The sequence below is a fragment of the Hirundo rustica genome, chromosome 8, assembly GCF_015227805.2.
Source record: "Hirundo rustica isolate bHirRus1 chromosome 8, bHirRus1.pri.v3, whole genome shotgun sequence".
NCBI classification, from domain to species: Eukaryota; Metazoa; Chordata; class Aves; order Passeriformes; family Hirundinidae; genus Hirundo; species Hirundo rustica.
This window is the reverse complement of record NC_053457.1, coordinates 27,031,124-27,049,952: the sequence shown is the minus strand read 5'-3', so window position 1 is coordinate 27,049,952 and position 18,829 is coordinate 27,031,124. Positions and strand designations below refer to the sequence as shown.

Below are 18,829 nucleotides of genomic sequence, written 5' to 3'. Positions count from 1 at the left end.
AGCAGCATTAAATTAATGTGCAGTTTGGCTGAGGAAACAATGACACTTTGAATGAAGACAGTTCAATAGAATTGCTATTTATTTTGCATCATTATTATAGCTTACAGTTATAGAAATACCAGGTTGGCATATCCTGAATTTTCTTCCTCAATCGTTCACATTTTGTTCTATTATTTGTAAACAAGAAATATGCTTCACTCCATTTTATAGCTCACTGCATTCTGATCCTTACTGTCCCCACATGGAACACAAGCTTAACAGCATTGCAAAAAGAGACAGTTGTTTGACCTTGCCTTGGTACCCAAAGAAGCCCCCTTTTGGCAGACCATGACTTCCACCAGCCCAGAGAACTCACTTGTTACTGGAGTAAAACCGCAAGGCCCAGATATACCATGTCACATATTCATAGGAGAGGGACAACGCAAACTTGGGAAAGGGACTTCTTTACAAGGAAGCTGGGAATAAAGTGGGCCACAATGAAAAGCTCAGATTCAGCCACTTAATACCTGAAAGAACAGCAGAAGTTCAATGATGCATTTATCTTTCTCTGGACATGTTCTTCATCCCGCAATTACAACCACTGTGGAAGTCTTCAAATTAAAAATACCTCCTTTAGACCCTCCATGTAAAGAAGAAAACCCCATATTCCACAGACATATCCATTATATTCAAATGTGTCTATATGTTAATGTACTGCCTCTCAAACACTGTCCTACAGTCTACCAAACCATTAGGATCTGGGCAATAATACCCATCAGCTGTCCAGTCAAACATCCACTAAAAGGGACAACAGTGCTTGGCTTTCTGCCAAGTTTGCTACCACAAAGCATGTGTATGTGTGTGTGTGTTGGGATCATGGTACTCTATAACGAGGAGGGAGCAGTGGTAAGAGGGACAACAGTCTCCTTTTAGCAATCTTGTTTCTAGCTGAGGAGGTGGAAGGCTGAGCAGCTTTCCTTCCACTCCCAGCCATCTGTTGAAAACCTCAGCGAGGACAGTTCTACATCAGCAATTATTGATAAAACAAAAGGGCTCTGACACAATCTTTAAAACAGGATACTTAATTTTATCAGTCTAGAGAGGAACTTACTCTTTCAGAGTTACTGACTAACAGCAGTCTGGATCACTCACCCTCCCACCCCTACCCCCCCCCAATATGCAGCACATTCTGTGCCATTCATCTCCCCTGAGTTTAAGACTGTCATCTATGTTTTGGGGGAGAGAGGGGAAACCTGATTTCATGCAGCATTTTACTAGAAAAGCCTGGAAGTCATAGGGCACTAGTACAAATATCAGAAAAATAAAAATAAGGAAAAGAAAACAGAGAAAAAAAAAAAACACAACCAAAAACACAATAGAAACAATACTTTGTGTTCCTATTTTAAGTGCCTCTCTCAATGCTATATGCATAGCAGCTAAAGGCAAGCTGGAAACCAGCCAGGTCCTGGCTGCCAGCAAAAATTTTGTCACCTCCTTTGAACATCTGAAGTATGTTTACCCAATAGATTTCATTAAATTACACTTCCATTAGGAAGCATACAATGTTGATACTCATCTCAAAGATAAAAGGGATCGCTAAGAGGCATGTCATCCTGCTCCCCAGCTGATTGCTATTTCTGGGCCAATCAAGGAAAGGAGCCAGAACAATACTTAGTTAAAAAAATGCAGCATCTCCCCAAGGACTACATACTAAGAGACTGCAGCTCCATTATCAAAATGAGCATATCATTAATGACAATACACATAGAGTATGTTATTTTAATACAACTCATACACAACAAACAAGCTGTATTTGGGTCATTAGCTGAATTTGTAAAGCAGTATTTCCAAGGGTTAGAAACTCCTTATCGAGATATGAAGTTTATAGGTTGGGAGCAGGGAGAGAACAAATATTTTATATGATCCCAAAATACAGTGACTCTAATAACACTCCGCGGTTTGAAGTGCAATGTAGTAGCTAACAGAACAATAAGCTATTCAAACAGAAGTTCTCATTTTAAAGTAAAGCAGAAGTCATTTAAAACACCAGGCACTGTTTTTGCTAAACATCTATGAGGGATAATGAAAGCAAAATGCAACTGATGCAGTTTACACTGTACGTATCACCTTTTAACTTATTATTACAGTACAGTTAAAAAAAGACTCAAGCCAAATTTTATAAACATTAAAAAAAACTATAGAAAAAACAATGCTGATTGTAAGGCAAGACACTGGGAGGGAATAACACAGGAGAATGAAATAATTTATCCTATGGTAGGCTGAGCTTTTCCTGGTAGAGAGGAGGAGATACCTTTGTCTCTAAGCATTGCTATTAGATGTACGATGTTTAGTGTGTTTCCTAATCTCCAATTCACATAACAGCAATAAAGGGAAGAGGACAAAACCAAACCCATACTAATTAAAACCTGAAGATATAGGAAAAGGCTGGGAGGTGTAAGCTCTTTACAGTCAAGCCCTGCCTCATCGTCTTGCAGCAATCTGTGACTAATAATCTCTAAAAACACTCCTTGCTCAATATTCTGCAATCTAGACTTCAGCCAATCTCTTTCAACACACAGAAAACCTTTTGGTTTAGCCATATTTGACATATCATATGAACTCCAATTATCCATCTTTTTGCAGTTAATCATCTCACAATTACATTTCCTGCACTTATAAGCATCCAGCTGGGAACTGAGTTTTAATCTAGGAAATAAAAAGAAAGGATTCAGGTTTCTAACAAATTACTTCTAATTAACCAGAACCTTTTCTAGTCATTCCAACCTAAAGACGCCTACAGCAAATGAAAGAATTTATTGTTTGCATTCCTAATGATACTTTAAAATTTCATTTCAATTTCCCCAATGAGTAAGTTTCAGGAAATTCACTGCACTTCTATCTACTTAAACAAACATTCTGTTAAGCAGGAAATGCACAACAACACAAAACCTAGGGGAAGAGAGAGCTGGTATTACACGGAGCAGAGAAGCTGCTAAACAAAGCTAAAGAACCAGAATGCTAATTAATTGCAACTTCCACAACTGCACTGCAGCTCTGGTGCCCATGCTCTGTCAGTTATTAGGAATCTCAAAACTATGTTCCCAAACAACAAATTAGAAATTAAAGGTTTGGGGTTTTTTATTTTTTCAGGGGGGAAAAAAAAAGATCAGTTCTGCTAATACAAGGCAGCAATTCGTAATACGTACAAAGGAAGTGGATTAAGTGAAGCCTCCTCTCTAGATAACTCAGGAAAGTAAGTCAATGCCAGTTAAACAGCACATGAAAAAGCATTGTTCCACAACTTCCAGTGATTTCCCCAGGGAAAGATTTGTAGTAAAAGCATACAAAACATGCTTACTGCACAGTTGGGGAGTGTTTGATACCATAGGGAGGTAACATGAAGTAGGAATAAAATGTAACAGGTTGATTTACATTAAGTTATAACAATTTTCTCCAACTGTTTCATAAAGTCAGTGCAACCATCTGACAGAATAGGATTGTTGCAAAGTAAATTATACCTTTCATGTTCTTTGGACAGTCAAATACCAGAGGGTTTTCTGTCAATTATATAGTATCAGAGATGTACATCCCAAATCTGTCCATCTATCTAACAAAAATAAAACCATGTATGTCTGAAAAACACTTTTCAGAGCTAACTTTAAGTAATACATAATATATAGGTCAGTCTAGCTGCAGAAGTATCTGCTCAAAAGGTTGGTGTTCATTAATGCACTACAAAAGTTTCCACAATAGAAAATGGAACTGCACTAATTGGCTGATGGATTTCATACCAAGTTAAAGTAGTTAATTATTCTGGAAAAAGAGTTATTTTTAATGCACCTGAAGCCTTCCAAAACTATTAAATTTTATATGCCTGCACCAACCTCCCATTACTTTGACTTTCATTAACTACCTCTGTAGGCACTTAAGAGAACACCAAAACCTTGGTACATTTTTGTTTTTATTTGTAGCAGAGGTTGAGTTGTGACTATGGACCTTTTAACTCATTTATAGCAAGGGAAAAACAACAAAACCAGTAGTAACTTCCTTTACCACTGCTAAAATTTAGCATATTGTAGGTCCTGCCACAACAACAGCAACAGCTTTGATTCTAACACTCCAGCATCACAAACCGATTAATGCCAACCTCCCCTTCCTAAATTTCTGCGTTCCTGGTTAACTTCTCTGTCCAACATACAGAGTACGGCACATTTAATGACCTGTGAGGAAGGGATGGACTCCCCTTAATGAGATTCACAGCTACATCCTTAGGTATCAGACAATATTGAAACCACTCAATTGGTTTTGGAATTGCGTAAAACATCATGAGATTATCTACCGACACATTTCCAATCTACCTGTGATAAATGATGACCTGCATGAAGCAGCAGCAAGGACACAACGGGAAATTTCATCTTAGCTGTGAAATCAGTCACTAAAGACAGAATGGAAAGCCTGGCTGACAGAAGACAAAGTTGTTTTTTTTCTTAAAGCTCCTCTGAAGTCTGAAATGGGAAATTGAGAGACACAATTCAGAGAGGCTACAGGCTTCAGCAGGAACTCTGCTTGCAGCTATCAGGATCAAGATGGGCGTGCCCATTCTGAATGCAGTGCAAGATACTTGGTATTTCAATGCATGCTCTAAGTCAACACAATGAAATCCCACCAAAAGTCCTGCACACTAGACACAAAAGACCTCCCACCGCTCACCCAGACTCCAGACCTCAGGCAGACACACCCAGGTAGGGGACAGAAAAGCACCACTGGAGCTGTTCCAATCAAGGAGTTTTAAAAGTCAGAAAGATCAAGGCCTGTGAACTCACACATGCCACAGACACCTGGTGTTGCAGCAGCGCTCTTGTTAGAGGGTAGAAATGTGCTGAGACACATTCTTTTTTATCACAGCATGAAAAGAGTTCTGGTTTATCCCTCTTTACAGCTTACCCATCCTCGACACCAACCATTCCCTCCCTCTGGCTGCAGCAAGCTCCTGCTGCAGGTTTCCCTTGCAGCCTCTGACTGCAGGCATCCGTTTGGAGACTACGACTGCAGGCTTTTACCCAGCTAGACTATGGCTGCAGGTTCCAACAACAGGCTCTACCTGCACACCCAGACTGACCTCACAGCAATGATTCTCTCACCCTCCAAAGCCTCCTCTTTCATGATTCTCCCGTTAATGACTCGCTCTCACCAGCTAACCCACTCCCTTTTATCACATTTACCTTTACTGGAAACAGCTGTCACTCACCAGGGGCGAGGCTGTTTTGGGTAATTAACACAGCTGTTACTCATCAGGGACCAGGTCACCTGTATTCCCTTCTCCTGCCACCTGGCAGAGCAGCACAGCTCCCAGTGCCAGTTAGTTCAGCCCAGAATTTTATCAGGGTGCAGCTCAGCAAGCATCCCCCCAAGCAGGGGAAACATTCCAGTTCCTGAAATGGAGCCCTGGGCCATGGGTGGGCTGGGGAGCTGCTCAGGGCCATTGAGGGTGCCCTGAGGGCCCCGGCCACTCAGAACTGACCATGACTTTAGCAGGATTTCATATGAATCACAGCTTGTGGAGAATGCAGAAAAAACGTCAAGCAGAGAGCACATAATGGATTTACATTGCCATGGAGAAGGCAGATTTCAAATCAGAAACATCCAGCATATGAAGCAACCCTGATCCAGGTTAAGGCCAAGGACATCTCTCTGTTGTTACAAGAAACTGCTCTAACATTTTAGAATAGTTTTACTGGTTTACTGCCCTTGAGTCACACAAGCCCTGAACCACTGGCAAGTAAGGAATGAACAGATAATATTGCAGAGAGATTCAGAAGGTACTAGGCAAACATGAAAAATAAAAAGAATTAGAAGAAAAAACACCCTCTCAGCTGCAGTCATTTAAGTAGGAACACCACAGAGAAAAGCTCTTAAGTGCAAATCTTTCTTATTGCAGTGTTACTTTCAGTGGCACATGAAACAGCAATGATAACAGGCTCAAAAAAAACTTTGAAAATAAAGTTAAAAGATACATGTAACTTAAAACTAACATCTTTTCCTACACAGAAAGGTTAAATTGTGGGGTTGACATTTGCATTTGTTACGTTGTCAACGTTTCCTGCCTATCAGCCTATGTACAAACAATATCTAAAGATGTCATCTACATATTTATACCAAAGGAGTTTATGAACAAGACCTGTCAGTATATTTTAACACCTTTCCAAAACGTCAGCTTTCATCAGGTATAAACACAACATGTTTAATTTATTAGTTTGGTTTAATATAAAAAGTTGACAATCATATGTCACCATAACTATTGATAAGGTAAATAAGGACTACAGGAAAACGTCAGAAAGTTATTAAAATATATCTCAGCTTCCTGAATCAAATTGGATTTATTGGCTTTTCTCTGTCAATAAGTGCATCACACATTTTTCTTCATATGGCTATTTTTGAAGCGATGTGTCCAACAATGAAGTTTACAGACAGACCATATATCCTAGAGAGTCTGAATTTCACTTTGACTTTTTGAGCTAGGGAAAAGGACTTTGTTAATATTAAAAATAAAACAAATGAACACAAACACACAGATTTGTTTGCCTATATTTAAACATATGGCAAAGATTTCTTTTTCTAAAATATGCTAAGCCTCATAAAAGGTAAAATATAAGGCAAAAGAAACTTTGAATACACTTTCCACAGAAGGTAGTTGATTCAAGATTACTACTACCAAAGGTTCCCCTTTTTTGTTTGTAATGCCAGGAGAACAGCCTATTCTCACTTCTTTCTAGATACTTCCCCCAAAAATGTAACAAGAGGGCAGCATAGCCACATTTCAAGAATTCCATCCCCTCTACAACTATACAGCCAAACAGCTCATCAGTGAATCACTCCTGTCAGAATGCAGCAGCTTGCTTTATAGGAAAAAAAGCCTTTATCTGAACACAAGGATAAACTCCGTTGTAGAATTAGTTCAAACACTCCTGCCCAAACCACACTCAGGCCAACTAACAGCCAGAGGCACAGAAATGTTTAAAGGCAGGGGGTATCAGTGAATGGACAACTCTCCTTGCTGGAAGAGGCTTTTGTTTTCTTCAGCAAGTCCAACTCTACACCTCAGAATTAGATACAGTGAAGAAGTTACTATTATACAACCAAGCTCATACTAAATTTGATACTATGGACATCATGAACCATGACACGGCCCAGCCCAGCCTCCTAATTAGTCTGTAAAATGTACCTGGCAGGGATAATGACAGTGTTTTCTTAGAATTTACCAGACATGCTAAATGTGCTCTCAAAGACCTGATCTGGGTTTCCTGTTGCTAATTTTTGTGGGATTTTAAGAAGGATTCATGTCACTTCTGCATCAAAATCATAAATGCAGTGAGTACAGCTGGGGACCCAGGTACAGAATATCAGCAATAAAAGCCACTAATCCTTTGTTGCTATCAGAAATTTAGAGCTGAAGACCTTGAATGCAGATTGGATAAAACAGAAAACCAGAGGCTTTGTTTTCCGTTTAAATGACAAGTAGGTGAAAGAACTGACACATGATCCATCATAGGTGACTGAAAAGACAATTTCCAACAATGAAAAATAGTTGAAATTCATTAATAAACATATTTAGTTATGCTTATTAGCCATAGGATTATCCAGGCCCATCCCTGGGAGTGTTCAAGGCCAGACTGGATGGGCTTTGAGCAACCTGGTCTAGTGGAAGACGTCCCTGCCCATGGGGAAAGGGTGTTGGAACCAGATGATCTTGAAGGTCCCTTCCAATCCAAACCATTCTGTGATTCTGTGATATTTCAGGCTACAGAAGCACCTGTCCTGGTTTCCTTTGCCTGATACAGGGTACAAGAAAGGGAATAGAAATTTCCACAGGGCTGAAATTTTTCACAAAGGAAGGAAGGACCTCAAAAGGAGAGGAAGGAAGGACCTCAAAAGAAAATCTTGCTCCAAAAGAATACATTTATCTACATCAGGAGCAGGTTGGAGTTCTTCCACTATTTTTTCTGTAGTGTACATGATTTCAGGTTTTATTGCAGAATAGATTTGGCCCAGTTCTTAGATCAAACATTTTCCCTTCAACATTGTTCAAAGCTGCCTGAAACACCAGTATTTTGTTCAGACCCTCATGTCTGTTCAGTGCACACCTGAAATGGAGTTTCCAGTTAATTCTCCTGAAAATGCAATTCTATTCAGACTCACATGCAGTAAGTGGAGAAAATCAGGGGATTTTGTCCAAGCAAACATCACCACTGTACAGGAAGCCCCAGACGGGAGAAAAGTCCTTAGCTAAGACATTTTTAAAACATACAAATGGCTTGGAAACTGGTCCAACATTATGAGAGGAGGGAACTCAGCAGTTCTGACCTTAGCAACAGAGTACTTTTTAGGTACAAATTAAAAGTAAAAACTTTTAACATTTGCCCCAGAAAGAGAAACAAAAAAAGGAAAAGGGAAAATGAGGAGAGAAAGGAGCAATTTTTCCTTATGTTCATTCTAAAATACATGCATTTTATACCAAGCTCTCTACAGGACAGACGTGCTGAGCCACCGATCTGCATTGCTGAATGCCAGACATGTAGCTCATGAATGGAAAAAAGGGATTTAATAACACGTTTGAAAGTGACTCCAAGTATGGGTCAGGAGAAGGATGCAGCCCAGGTGCCTTCAACTGAAATAAAGATCTAACAGGAGGACAACATGACAGAAGGTAAGAAAAAGACAAAAGGAGCACTAAGGGCTTAAAAAGGCTGGGAAAGCAATTCAGGTTAGCAACCCCTAACTTAATCCTGACCTTTCTGTAACTTTTTACCTTGATTTAGTTGACTGAACTAACTTTGTGGGAAGCTTACACAACTGTACCAGAGTGTGTGATTTCTCCTGAAGACTGGGCAGAAAGAAGAGGGAATCACAGGGTCACTTGAGGGTATTAATGACATTGAAATATGAAACTACAGAAAACAGTCAGTACGAATCAAACATTTTCTTTTGATTAAAAAAATCCTAGCACTGTGGTTAAGACCTTGTCTTAGCATTATTAGTTTTATTCCCAACCACATTAATCCTAGATAAATGCTTCTCCTTTTTTAAGGAAGCTAGAAGTTTTAAGAGAAACACATTACATGAAAACCTGTAGTTTCAAAGACAGCTGCTAATGGAACAATCTCTAATACTGACACTAACCTATATTCCTTAAACAAATAAAAATAATTACAAGAAACACTAACATAACAACCCAGTCCTTTGCATAGTTCTGTTTAGTTAATACTCATTACAGTGCCAAAGAGCTGTAGTCACGAGTGAGAAATTCCTTTGTGCTAGACACTCCACAGACAGGGATCCCTGTGATAAAATTTCTGCAGTTACATGTCCCAAAATATCAACCACCATAATGGAAAGTAACTTTTCAGATTCTGAAATAAGAGAATTTGCTTTGATATTAATGCAGTTATTCTCTCTTAAATGAAATATTAAATACCACTTGGTGACACAGCCTAGCAAAAGTTACAGCTCGACTTAATAATGGCTCAAATCTTCTACTCAGGAGTCAGCAAAAAGGAGGTGTTAAATTCATAATGAAGGAGCATTTTCTAACTAAGGCCCAAGCCAAGACCCACCAGACACAATACAAGCCTTTTCTTTGACTTGCCAGAATTCACATTTGAATCTTTAGTGAACAGGTACAAAGCCTGCAATTGCAATTCAGTGTTTTCCACACTGACCAGGAGGGTAAGTTGGCAAACACTACCCTTATTCATTCTAGTCTTAACTTCTTGGAAAATAAAAAAAAACAAACTAAGGACATGTTGGAAAGTTGTGGGGGTTCTGAAAGTAAGCACAAATGCCACTCAATGGGAAACACACAGAGCCCACACACACACTCCCCATTTTCATTCTCTTTATATGCCAGACACCAAATATTTAGTTAGCAAAACCCTTTTTTCATTACACCCATTTGAAATGGTTAAACATTACTATAGAGGGAAAAAATATTCTGTTCTACTACTGATCCCTGAAGCCACCTGCTATATTCCCTTTTACTATCTGTAACCTTTATATTTCTACTCTAATTTTCATTGATCACCTCTTTTAGGAGTGAAACCTCTGTAGTATTCATTAAATATTGGGAAAGGCCTATTTTCCTTGCACTGGCACCCTAAAGGCAGTTTATAAAAAGCAAATGAAAAGTAAGGGAGGTGCTGCATTTGATCCACTTATTATAAATGTATACAAGCATTAAATTGTCAAATGTACAAGTTCAGATCCTCTAGCCTTTGCAGGGATTTCCTCCTTAACTGAGTAAGAACTGCAAGTTTAAATAGACTTTGTGTCCAAGAACCACTTTTTGCCAAGGTTTGTACAGCAGCTTTAAGGGAGGCTGCCTGTACTTGGGACAGACTACTAAATGACTGCAGAGTAAAAATAAAAAGCCACCAAACAAAAGAACAGAGATATTCACACTTTTTCCATATGTTTCACATTGTAAAGAACATTATTAGGAGGAGGCAGAATCACTCTAATACACTTCCAATTCCATTTTTTTTTACTTTATATTCCTTCCTCACTAAGCCTTAAGGCAGAAACAAGATGACATCTCCACTGCCATAAAAGTCCATCTTTTTTTACCTCTGATAGCCAGTTTTACAGAACCATAAAGTTCCTTCCAAATTTATCAGCAGTATGCTAAAAAGAACCAGCTTAGAGCACAAAATGGGAAGGTTTTTTTTCCTGAGACAAAAGAGGTGTAGTTTAGTTTTTAAATACCATTTTAAAACATTTGCAGCTGGAAAGTATTAAAGAAATGTAATATTTTTCAGTACAAATTACAGTTTACCTACAGAAGGGAACAGCACTCTATCTAACACTGATAACATCTGCCTAAATATCTACTTTGTTCTAGGGCTAGAATTTGGGGTAGAGGTGGAAATAAAAATTTACCATTTTGGTTAGTAAGAAAAATTGGTATGAAAAAAGGTGGACTTACTTGATTAAATGTTTTTTTCCTAAGAATTCCTGACACTTTTGAACTCATCCAACACATTAGCTTTTCACAAAGGCAGATCAATCAGTTATATTAGACTTCTTGAGAAAAGAGCCAAAAATGCAATTTAATTGAACTGTATTTCTATTGCACTAAATTTCAGTATTCCACTTTGAGAAATCCAAGTTCATAAAAACAAAACTATGCAAAACATGATACCTGGCAACTCTGATTTCTTGTAAAACACACAGAAGTTAACAGGAAACATCACTAAATCAGAGATATGGAAAGCATCAGAAAGAAAGAGCAAATACATCCATCACTGTTTCTTCATCTCTCTTACTAACAAATGTAGAATGCATTTGCAGTTACAAGAATTTGCAACTGGCACAGGCAAAAAACTGTACTATCTCAGTAAATCACCATAAATCTACAGTCTGTCTCCTGCTATTCTGTGGCAAAGGTTTTCAGCAGAAACAAGGTAACTGAAATACTACTAGTACTAGCAGAATATAATGAATGCTAATATTTGTAATGTTTGACAACCAGACATGCAATGTATTCAGTTATGCAAAGAGGGTTTTTTTTGCACTCCAATATTTGCTTATGATGCAATGAGAATTTCAACAAGCATTTAATATGTAACGACCATATGAAATTTTCCCCTTGAATTCTGATTGAGAAAATATCAAGATAAAGAACAAGCCTCTTGAAGTTGGGTAGAAATAGTTATTTTTAACAGCAGTGCTCGTATTTCAAGTTTCTCTTCATGGAAGCAACAAAACCAAGCTGGTAAAAAAAGCTATTAACCACTCGTTTGCCAACTGATTTTTGACATGGGACAGTTAATCAGTCACAAATAAAAAGTTCACCATTTACCAGATGGTAACTTCACTATAAAGGGGAGCTATTTTTGACCATGGCAATTAGTCTTCTCATGTTTCAAACACTACATTCTATTTTCACATTAATTTTTAAATCTATGTGGCGTTAACTTAAAATAAACCGTACATCAAAAGAATGGAAAATAAACAGCCAGGAACACAATTTGACGAATTGGATTTATTTAGTTTATTTAGCTAAACAGGGTCCATTGGATCTCTTTAATAGGCTGACAGTTGCACTGGGCTGGTTAATAAAACATTCAACACAGTATCTTCAGCCAATATAGAAATGCAAATCCCACCAGAAATATTTTATTCATGAAACAGTAATTTCAGTTACTACCAAAGGAAAAAAAAATAAAAAAAAAAAAAAGAAAAGAAAGAAACTGGGGGAAAAAAAATAAAGGCGTATTGGGGAGGGGGGGGGGGGTGGGGAGGCGCCATTTGCTTTGCAAACAAACAGCGCCACCCAGCGTCACTCCATGGACAGCACACCGGGAGATCGGGAACGCCTGGAATTAATCCTGCCCGCGTCAAAATGAACCCGCTCTCTGTTTTATGATTTACCAGTAGCACATATCTCTCCTTATTCAGTACTCAAATGAAAACTAGCCTCGCTCTAGCTGAAAAAACAAAAAACCCCACAAACGTAATAGCATGTTAAGGAACTCGAGAGCGCAGCTCTAGCCTGAAAAGAAAATGCATTCGAATGGTGGGGGTTTGCTCAGTTCGTCTGTTTTTTTGTTTTGTTTTTTGGTTTTGTAATCTTTATGTTTCTATCTCGTGATAGAAAACAAAATCAAACTTCTACTTAAATGAGTGCAGGTGAGCAATACAATGAAGTGAGTGCGGGGTACACTCTGTTTTCCTCATCCATCATTGCCTCCTACACCCATGTTCAACTACAGGACCTTTATTACTATATCTTTATTACTATACCTTTATTATTGCTATCAAAAGCAGGACAGCGACAGCTGCTTCTTTTTGCACAACAGGTACAGGAGCATCACTTGAGTAGAATAAGAAATCACCGAGGGAGTGGGAAACAATAAAGCCTTCCCCTTTGTGCTCCCCCCCACACCCCCAAAACCAGCATTTACCTTTTGTATACTAAGTCACTTTACTCATCAGCTGGTTTGAAGTAATTTTGCGTGAACATGGCTTCTTCCACTCTCTTTTAGAAAGAACAGCAAACATACTTGATTCCACTGTTTTGAGAACTAGAAGTTTTAACATAAGAACAAACTCCATGGTAAACAGAGAACTTGCAGTTCTCTACTTGGGAAAGGCTGATGAGGGCTAAAATCTGAACACATCCATAAAAAATCAGGTGAGAAAGATTGTTCAGTGAAAAAGGCAGAGCTGATATCATGCTGAATTCCTACTACATTTCTTAAAACACATTCTACAGAAAGATTTCCTTCTGCCACAGACCACTTTTCAGCTTAACTTAGTACAGAAGCATTTGTGTGTGAAGGGAAAAAAGGAAAGAGGCATGAATGCTTACAGTGCCCTGTGTGAGTGATACACCTTCCATTCACAGCCCCCAGCCAACAAGAGCTACCAGGCTCACCAAATCACTCCCTGAAAACGCCTTTACTTGTAATCAGTCAGCCAGGTCTAAGCTACACAAATGGGTTTTTCTTAAAATCGTGTGCATCAGCTCCAACACAACTTGCTGAAGGACCAACAAAGCGGCACCACAAAAATCAGCAGCCTTAGCCCTACGTGTTAACAGATGAGACAGACACAGAATTTCCTGTGAGGGTCAAGCAGGAGCTGGTTGAGAGAAGAATCTAGTTAAGGCATTAGCTTTACTGACATCAAAAATTTACTGTCCTCACCCAGCATATTATCTCTTCACACACTGAGTTACAAGATGCATAACACACTTACTGGATTCTCTGTAAGCCATACCTACAGAATTACAAAGCCCAGGAGATAAAGTGTGTTTCACTGGCCTGGCCTCTCAGGAATCTCAGCTAAGATCATCATAACCCTTTAAGTTAATTACAAATCAAGCATGTTAACTCCCATCTTTCACACTTTCCTCCATGGAAAAGTATCTCATCACTAGTAAATTCTGTTATGAAATAAATTTACTTCCATCTCCATATTTCCACACAAAACAATAAAAAGAAGTTTAAGACATAAATAACTTAGGGCAAATTTTCTACCCGGGTTCTAAGTTATACCACTTCCTAATATTTCATCAGTTTAGGCCTTGAATGTTGCAAAAAAACCGAACAAACAAAAAGAGAGAACATTTTTTCTTGTATCACTTTTTTCCCATTTAAAATAGCAGTATTATAAATCAAGTAAATTGAAAAAGGTCAAATGTCTCCACCTTTTTCCGCCACAAGCCACCAGGACGAGGACACAACTGAAAACAAGCTGAAGACAATGTGGAGTTAGCCTCTATAAAAAAGAAGCTGGTCTAATGTTCAGACACAGTCAGGCAGACAAATAGCATATCAGAAGTTATTAGAAAAGCAACAGAGGAAAACAAACAGTACCTCTGTAGGGAGCAGTTTGAGTAGAATGTGGAGGAGTGATTACTTATCTCAAGAAGGTGACAGTATCTAAAAATGGCAGTGAAGGAACTTTTGTTCACAATATGCTTTTTCAAAATTAGATTGTCAAAGTACATGGCCAGATAATTTAAATTCTTTCTTCTGAAACTTAGTTCAATCTTGTGTGTATTAGAACAAATCCTCCACAGCCCATTCAAAAGAGCTGTACTATTCACATAGTGAAAACTAATCTGATTTCAGGAGTTTTAAATGTGTCAACAGATCAGGTTTCACTAAAACCACCTGTACCTGCCTAGGCAAGGTTCTTGTGCACACATGACATTTTGGCACAAGGAATTCCATGTTTTTAAGAACACTGTTGGGATACAGCAATTAAGATATACACACAGCAGTCCCACACATGGCTCACAATTTTCTAACTACAAAACATCATTGCACTATTTGCTTTATAAATCAAAATAACCCAGCAGCAACAGTTGAGTCTCTAAGTTTTAGTTCAAACTGGAGACCTAGGGAAGACTGGCCATAGAGATACAGCCAGCAACTTGTCATTTGACAAATGGTGTTCATTAAGCTTACAGCCATATGATTATTTGTCTGGGTGGGTGACTGAACCTGAAATGGGGGTAGTGTTATTTGCAAAAAACAGCCAGAACATAACAGACACACCTGTATGAGTTGTTCAGGTGAGCTTCTGGGCTCAGGTGGTATTTGAGAGTCATTCAAGAGAGCTAACTCAATCCAATGAAATTCCATTGGTTATCTCCTTAAATGTTCTTAAAGCTTAACAGCAGCTGAAATTTTAACAATGATCTTAAACAGAACCTGCAGGAGGCATAAATTGTAAATACATACCTCACTATTGACTGAAGCTATTGTTAAGTGCCAAAAATGTTTAAATGTTTACTCAAGTTTTGTACAATGTATGTATCTGCAAATTTGCTCCACACCCATATTTTTTTTTCTTTTAAAGGTTATTCTGAAAGTCAGAATTAACAAAATCAGTACCAGTTCTGAGGATTTAAAAGGAATGAACACTGACTCCTGAACTGATAACAAATGCTGCCTGCAAGATTTACCTCTGTACTGCTGACAGAATACAAACAGTTCCTGCGTTGCCTCCTTTATTTGATGGCTATTTCTTCTTTTTCAATAAGCTAATTTTCAACACTGATTGTGCAATACTCATTTTTGCAACATGAATATCAATGTATCATGTAGTCTAACACGATTTTTATATTTCCTCATTGAATTTGAATGCCTTATATGTCAGCAGTAAGTTTTTCAGGAAAATAAACGCCCGCCTTTGTTTTTTTCTATGTTATGGTGCCCTGATATTGAGCCAGTACATGGAACCCCGGGGATGGATACACATGCTAGGAAATAACCACATACTTGCTAGGTTTATAGAGTCACATTTTCACATGGCCTGGGATAGATTTAGCTCAAAGTAATGTTTATAAAATATAGAAGCCTTTTACCACTGTATATCCCCACTATTTAAAGGTAACTGTCTACTTTTAGGTAACAATTAACATAAAATTCTTCATTTGCACAAATAAACAACACCTATAGCCCATATTCTTAAAATACTGCTTTTTGCCATCAGAACTTATTTCAAGCAGGCACCATGGCCGTTCTACAACTGAAACAGCCAGAAAAAATATATATTTACAAGCTTAAACCGCATAATGGTGCATCGGTAGATGCAGGAAAAACACTTCTGATAGGCAGATTGTTCTAAGCTTCGGGAGCTCTTTGGCAGTGGTCCCAAGGCGTGGAGCAGCCCGGAAAGCACAAGACTGTGATGCGCAGCTCCACTTGGAGCCACCAGATAGAGCCAGCAGCGCGTTCAGGTGCCGCAGGTCCCACCGCACCTTCCCTCACCTAACCGGGACCAGCCCCCCCAGGCAGGAAGGGCTGGGATGTGCTATTGAAAATGGGATAATAAACCCAAGATTTACATCTGCAAGGGAAAAAAGACAGCATAAGGCTTATCAGTTTCATGTTTCGGTACGTTTATCGCAAGCCTGAAAGTTGGCTTTTTGAGGCGAGTGCAGCTTTTCTGCAGAGAAGCATCACTTCACGCTTGCCCTGGTCTGGTATTTCTCCCCAGGGAAGACTGCAGAGTACTGACATGAGAATCAGGAACCACTGCTGCCTAAAGCTGAGGTGCAGTGCTTGCTCTGTTCATTCTCCCCATCAGTACTCACAGTGCTACGCTTCCTGAGTACTTTTAAAGACAAAATTGTGCTATTCTTTTTTTTTTATTTTCATTATCTTTTTTTTTTTTTTTTTTCCATTATAACTATTCCCCTTCAAGAGAGAGGGCTAAGACAAGGAAAGGTATTTTTTTCTCCTTGCATAAGATTTACTGCAATTAGTGTGTGCATGTGCAATACAGCTCATGGGGTAGACGCCTTTGCCTTCACTCAACCTTGGAGTGCAGAGCACTGACACCTAACTGCAGGTCTCAAACCAAAAAGGATTACCAATGGGACGAAATCAATCTCCTATTTGCATCTTTTTCCTGTTTGATTACAAAGTTAGAGATGAAAAGCCATGTTTGGAGTAACTTTTCTAAGTACAGCTCAACAGAGCTTAAATCTGTGTTTTTCAGAATATACTTCAATATAGTAAAGTGTACAGAAAAAAACAACAAACTACATACTCACAAAGATGCCACAGCACTTAATATATAATATTACAGTGATGGCATTTTGTCATTATTACACACACTGCTCAAGACAAAATAAATTCACCAGTTACATATTAAATGTCAAAAATAAACGTTCATGTTGTCCATCCTGCCAGTAAAGAGTAAACAATCCACAAACCTCATGTTTCCTTCTCCTAGCTTTAAACATGTTGCTGTGCTGCTGTTTTCCATAACTGTTTGGGTGAGGGCAAATTTTCAGATGCTATAAGGCATTCAAATAACCACAAGATCAATTCTCATGTCATCAATGAATATGAAATAAAACTACTAGTACTGGTTCTGCATTCACTTTACATTTGAAATACAGAACTTAATGAAAAAGACTGTGCACTGAGGTATGTAATTTTTGTAATTAATTTTGTTCTATAGTTTCCAACAAGTTGCTGTTTGCCTGGATAATAATCCAAAAAGAGTCTTAAATTCTTAAGGACAAAATTAGAAAAATATTAGTACTTAGAAACTGGAACTATGTAAGGCATTTAATTGTAACACCACTATTTCCTATATAAGTGAGATTTTTTTAAAGCACAGTTGTTTTCTTCCAGCACTTTGCTACATCCTTCACATCATTTTCTTTCCTTGATCTTCTGCTGAAGACCCCTCGGTTTGGAGCTGTTGTTTCTACCCATTATTACGATCTGTTCCTTCCTCTTTCTCATGTTGTTTTTGCTTCTTCACTCTGAGCACAAACTTATGTTCCTGTGATCAAGTAACTCCCAGTGCTATGAGGCATTTCCTTGCACTCATTTCTCCTCTTCCATGTAGTGTTCAGTTCTGAACTCTCTCATTTTCACTTGCCTGGGAATATGAAAGTACAAATTCCACCATCTACCTACATATACAAATGTATACATATACATGTATACCTACATATACAAGGCCAGGAACAAATATATGCTGACAGCAAATTCTCACACATCTGAGAAGATAAACAGCATTCACAATTGGTCCAGAAATTGCTCTCTCTGGGAAGTCACTGCTTGGCCACACACAATTCCTACAGGGGAACAGATGAGATTGCCTCAAAATTTTGATGCAAGTCTCTTTATTCTAACATTCCTCAAACTTTACAAACGGCAACCATCTTCTCATACATCTCTGTGCAACTGCTCAACTTGGCAGAAGCACAGAGGAGTGACAGTCAGCTGGATTTCTTGGCTGCAGGTATAAACATTGACTCCCCTTCCCTGAAGGATTAAACTGCTGCCAGCAACCTGAGGAAATTCACAGTTCTCCAGTGAGTGGAAAATACCGCCACTAGTTATTTCTTTCTCCCTACCCTGGAGGAACTGAGCTGCTGCCAATTAACATAGCATTTTCCTACACTTTGCAATCCCTTTGAACTTCTTCAGGATTTTACAGGAAACAGTTTTGTCTCTATGTAAATCTATTCAGTGCAAATCCCACTCACAAAAAAAAGGGACTGATAACTATAGCAGAAGCCCCTAGACGAGGGAATCTTGTTAGTCTGCATCCATTACTTAAAAAGATGTAGTATTTATAACCAATTTGTACAAAGGCCAAGAAGAATCTAAGTGCAACAGAAAACACAGTGACTAACAAATGAAGTGCACATGAGATAAACTACATTCAAAAATTCAACGGATTGGAGATAATACTGCTTTTCATGCTACTGCCCACACTACTACAAGCTGTCATTCCTCGAGAAATAGGATTAAAAGCTGACTATTTTGCATGCATCATGAACACTCACAATGTTTAATGACAGAGAAACAAC

The 18,829-nt window shown here is 38.5% G+C and overlaps 1 protein-coding gene across 6 annotated transcripts in view; it reads right to left on the bottom strand.

The window, feature by feature from the left end:
* The window catches only part of VTI1A (vesicle transport through interaction with t-SNAREs 1A), a 257,176-nt gene that overhangs the window by 226,841 nt on the left and 11,506 nt on the right, over window positions 1-18,829 (bottom strand). The gene's annotated exons all lie outside the window — the stretch shown is intronic.